Here is a 6,099-nt window from a genome sequence, read left to right as displayed (position 1 = left end):
TAATGTAAAAATATAGGAAATAAAAATAAGCAATAATAAAATATTAAGTTAAAATCGCATAAAAAGCCTCTACCACAAGATGACTACTGGCTGCATATTGAGAATATCTTTCCCGACATTTCTTATGGAAATATAATTAGGTTTTTTTTTTTCAAAAAAGGCATTATCCTTTTCATATTGTTCTGAAACGGTTTTTGGTTTTTAAATTAAAAAATAGAAGTCATATGTACCCATAATTAAAAATTCAAATAGTATGGTAAGATATAAAATGAAAATTAGAAGTCTACCTAGGCTTACTCTGCAGATATAGCCATTAATAATTTTAAACATATGAAAAATTTTTTATATATAAGTATCAGCATATACACCCAAATACATGCATACATTATTCACAAGAATGGGATAATGGCAAACCTACTATTATGTACCTTACTTTTTAAAATTAGTAATATTATCCATCATCATTGTGGAGATACTTTCCTATCAGCACATATATATTTTCCTTAGTCTCTCTTCACTCTCACAAAGTACCCATATGCATTCATTTGGATTATATATAAGCAATGAAAGACTTAACAAGTCATGGAAAAGTAATTTAAACTCCTTAAGTGACCAAAAAATATTCTCTGTTAAGTAAGCCAAACTGCCATTAATGTAACATGGAGAGTGGTGTTCCAATAAACTCTATTGATGAAAAACACACAAGAAAATTTATAAGAATAATTCGAGTATTACTTAAACTGTTTGAGAAGCATAAAGGCAGAAAGCCAAATGATTTTGAATCTTCACACATTTCCTTGATGAATGGGCTTTATCTTACTCTCCCTTATTTCATTTATTCTCCATACTGCTGTGCTTTTAGTCTTTGTGCATGCATATTCCGAATACTGTTTCTGTTTTCCCCTTATCTATCTAAGTATCTATGTATCTACATATCTATGTATCTATTATCTATCTATCTATCTATCTATCTATCTATCTATCTATCTATCTTATCTGTCTACACCAACATCTAACACTACATACACCCACACAGTTCCAGAACAATACAACATGCCACTCTGGTCACACAGGACGAAAGGAGACCAATGAACTTTAAGTGTGAGCCCAAAATAAGGGTTGTTGATGATTGTAGTTTTATTCTTTTGTTTGTAGCTGATTTGATGATTATTCCTGTATCGGGTAGAATTCAGTGGATAGAGGAAATGGGTGTGTGTGTGTGTGTGTGTGTGTGTGTGTGTGTGTGTGTGTGTATGTGTGTGTATGTGTGTGTGTGTCTTGAGGGTGAGGAAGAATAGGAGAGAGATTTCAGGGTGCACACAGCCCAATATTTTGTTTGTCACAAGGCCTAATGATTAGATTTACCCACTTACTTTATAAGTGATGAATGATTTTATTTCCAGCAGTATATCAATATCTCCTTGTGCACATAAAAGAAATTATAACCACTCCAATCTTAACTACTCTTCACTGAGCCCTCTTGAATGTTAGATACTTCTAGATCATTGTAATTGAACCATGTCTGCTTCTAAATGTTATATGCATCACTTGTGTAATGACCTGAAGAGGACGAATCAATGGCTGACAGCACTGAGAAGCCAATAGGAATAAGGAAAACATGGCGTTTCAGATTGTATTTCTGTTCTTCAGCTTCAGTCTTAGTGCACTATATCTAACGATAAATATCCAGAGCTCTCACCAGAACCCAAAGCACTCAGAAGTGAGTTGTTGAACATACTTGTAGGCATATTCTGTAGCAATTTTGATGTCATCATCTTCTTTCTTGCTCCTGAGGGCTTTGAGCCAAGTACTTCCTGAAGTGCTTACCCTATTTTCCCTTGTTTTAAGACTTCCTCCTGTGCCAGTCAACCTCTCCCTGATGCCCTTTTTTACTTTATCCTTATCAAAATCTTTATCTCATTCAGACTGTCGGATCTGGCTCAGTGACTGCTTAGGGCTCCTCAGTTCCATAGGTTTCTGGCATTACTTGAAAATAAGCCTCTGCAAATCTTGTATCTGGGCTGCTAGCAGGTTCATCATCATCGTCACAGCCCAAACAGTGAGACCGGTCCCTCTGTTATCTCTTAAACAGCTGTTGCATTTTCATCCTTGCTCATTCCCTTCAATACTAAGTTTTCTAATGTGAATTTATCAGAACTCTATTCATTATGTTAAAAACTTTTCCTGAAGTTTTTCTGCTGCTGCTCCGTTTGACATTTTACATAGACTGGCTAAGGGCCACTAATTCTGACTCTTTCGATCAATCCATAAAGCCATGCAACTCTGGGATTTGAAGTTAGATTTCCTTGACCATGTATAAGGGTAATAGTGAAGGTATTCACTGTGTGAGAGGCTTTCAGTGATCAAGAACCTGAAGTATGTGTGCTCCCAAGGATAAAAGGCAGCCTTATATTTTCAATGCAGTGAAATGTTGGAGTTGGATATCTTGGAATGGTGACTTTCCGGCCAAACTCTGTAAAGTGAGAGAGCCACGTTTAAGCTATAACTTTTTAGATGAAGAGTAAGAATGCTGCAAAGTCAGTTAAATTTATGCATGGCAAAAACACTTCTCAATCCACTTCTTTTAGGAATATTCCAGTTCTTTTGCCCAAAAGAAAAGTCAGAGGAACTTACGTTTACCAAGGAGACAATGGGGAATGTCAGGGTAGAGCTCATTAAATTGTCCTACCTGGGAAATGGTCAGTCCACTTGCTTTACATATGATATAGTAGTGAACCTCAAATTCCAAGTTAGTGATATAAGTATTCTCAGGTACTAGAAATATCTGTTGAGCTTTCTACCAGTTATGGGTTTAATATTTCAAATTTTATTTATTTTTGTGTCCCCTTTAAGTTGTTCTAAAAACTGAATAAAAAACTCATGAACATCGAGGTATTTATAGATAAATGATGCAATATCTAGGATTGGCTTTAAATAAGTCAGCAAAAGAAAAAGGGGAGCATAGATGTAACAAGATTGGACAGGAGTTGATAAATGTTGAGGCTGAGTGTTGGATACGAGGTGGTTCATTGTAATCTTGGCTCTACTTCTATGTATGTTTGAAAATTTCCATAATAAAAGTTTTAAAAACTTAAGCATTATTCTGCATATAACCAGAGAATCTCTGGCAGCAGCTGAAACAGTATGTTTAATCTTCTGGAGTAAACCTTTCTTAGTTTCAGAGCTACAGACATCCTTCTTAATAAGCAAGAGTGCAAAAGCCTGGTAAAAGCACTGAATGGGATTTTCTTCTATGAAATATCTTGCTTAGGTAAATCATTAGTACATGACTACATGACTAAAATGAAAACAGAGACTGTAAAATAGCCTTCATAAAGCTGGCATTTCCAAAAACAAGTCTTGAAGTCGTTGCTGTAGGTGAGCAGAAAGGGGTCCCTGGCTTATTCCACTCAGTGTGATCCTGGTTATACGTTTGTTTGGCTTTGTTTATAAACATGGAAAGTGGCTGGCTTAGAGTGAAACCCTTACCATATTTGTGGAGGAGTGAGCAGAGGGGATCTGGCTAGAAATACCAGTTATACCTTGGTTAGAATTTTCAGAAAAGAGTTCCCCTGTTGTAGTCCTGCTACCAGAAAAGAATGAGGACCACTAAGGTCTGAAGTCTTTTCTTCAGTATGTTTCAGACCCTGCTGTTTCTCTCTGCTGCTCTTTCAATACTTTCCAGTGGGGGGAGGGGGTCTGTCTTACTACTAAGATTTGATGATACAACATTCTCCTCTGAATAATCTTTGTCCATATCTGAAGCAGTTCTAATTTTTTTTTTTTTTTTTTTTTTTTTTGCGGTACGCGGGCCTCTCACTGCTGTGGCCTCTCCCGTTGTGGAGCACAGGCTCCGGACACACGGGCTCAGCGGCCATGGCTCACGGGCCCAGCCGCTCCGCGGCATGTGGGATCTTCCCAGACCGGGGCACGAACCCGTGTCCCCTGCATCGGCAGGCGGACTCTCAACCACTGCGCCACCAGGGAAGCCCCAGCAGTTCTAATTTTTAATAACTCTAAGTGGTGTTGACTGTGACTTTCAAACAGTAGATTGTCCCAGGCATTTCTTTTGTAGCCTTTGGGGCTACTCTAATTAGATTACCAAGAATCTTTCAAAATAGAAGCTCATCTTTAGTCTCCAAACTTGCTGCTTTTTAAGGAACTTGTTTATTCACTTTTTGGTTTCTTTCTGTGATGTTTTAACTACCTAGAACAGTTCCAATGCTAAAATATACCATTGATAAGATTTCATAGATGTGTGAAGATTATTTTGATGGACCACATCTAGAAATAACTCCCTTTGATCTGCATCCTTATAAGATACTTTGTCAATAGTCGGGAGTCTGTTCTTATAGAGTTAACATCAAGTGACTTTGATTTGCTCTGTCAGGCCACATAAATCAAAATTTTAATCTTATAACTTAGCTGAAATATCCTTGGAATGCCTCCAGTTTTGTAGTGAACCACCAGGCTAACTTACTCTGTTTTCCACAAATTCAAAAGTTCTTTTATTTTTTTCCTTTTCTATGTTGTGAAACAAGCCTGGATGCTACAAATTCAGAGAGGATCATATATTTAGAGAAATTATCCTTTTTAAAAATTGCTTTTAGCCAAATAATAGCATACAACTTCACCAGAAGATTTTGATGCTGGGGGAAAGGAGGACTAGAGAGTTGATTGTCTTTTACAGCCTGAATTAGAAAGGGACACAGGATTTATTCTGGGATTTTTACCTTTGCTTCCTTCACCTCCACTAGCAGGAAGAGTTTGGGAAACTACCTCTAACTTTTGTTTTTGTTCTTTTATGATTTATTAAGTTATTATTTACCTACAATACAATTCACTAATTTTAAACGCATAATTTGATGAATTTTGGTAATTGTATGCAAATATGTAACTACCATGATGATTAGTCTATAGAACTTTTCCTTCACCCTAAGAAGTTTCCAGGTGTCTGTTTTAACTTCTACATCCAATTCTGCTACATCCTCCCACACCCCCACCCCAGGTAACTATTGACTTGTTTCCTGTCACAAAATTTAGCCCTCTATAGGATTTCATATAAATGGAATCATATTCTCTTGTGTTTGACTTCTTTCACTTTGTATTGATTTTGAGATTCATCAATGTTGTTTCTACTACTGACATTTCAATTTTTTTTGTTACTGAGTAGTATTCCATGGTATGAATATACCACAATTTCTTTATCTATTCACTAGTTGAGGTTCATTTGGGTAACTTCCACTTTTTGGCTATTGTGAATAATGCTGCTATGAACATTCATATTCAGGTTGTTGTGTGGACATAGTTTTCATTTGCCTTGGTAAACACCAAGGAATGGAATTGCTTGGAGTTAGTATGCTTAACTTTATAAGGTGTGCCATACTATTTTCCATAGTGATTGTAGAATTTTCCATTTCCAGCAGTAACACATGAAAGTTCCAGCTTCTCCACATCTTTGCCAAAGGTGGGTATTTTCAGTCTTTAATTTTAGGCATTCTAGTAAGTGGGTAAATATAATATATCTCATTGGGGTTTTAATTTGCATTTTCAGATGACTAGCGATGTTGGACATCTTTCCATGTGCTCATCAGTTACTAATATATTTTCTTTTTTGAAGTGCCTGTTTAAATCTTTTGCCTATTTTTAATTAGATTAAAAAAGAAACTAGGTTGTTTGTCCTGGGGAATTTCTCTCAATCTTACCAATTTATTTTTATTATCATTGAGGTAGAATACATTTCCATGTATTTATTGTCATTTGGGTTTCCCTTCTTGTACTGCACATTTATGCCATTTGAACATGGGCATAAATGGAGAGTCATCCTTTCCTCATAGATCTGTAGTAATTTAGTACGTATATGGATAGAAAATCTTTGTCTTATATTTGTAAATGTTTTCCTAGTTTGTTTTTAACCTTTTATGATGGTATTTTGACAAATCTTTTAACAATTTAATAAAAACATTTTGAATGTACTCAATTAATTATAATCTCTTCTTAAAAAATATTTGGTAGTAAGTAATTAACTGATCTTCATCTTAGTCCATTTCCCCCCATTTTGGGGGGCCTTATTTTTTTTATGTGTCTCACATTATCTTC

This window comes from Delphinus delphis, chromosome X, assembly GCF_949987515.2.
Source record: "Delphinus delphis chromosome X, mDelDel1.2, whole genome shotgun sequence".
Classification (NCBI taxonomy): Eukaryota; Metazoa; Chordata; class Mammalia; order Artiodactyla; family Delphinidae; genus Delphinus; species Delphinus delphis.
This window is presented reverse-complemented; position numbering follows the sequence as displayed.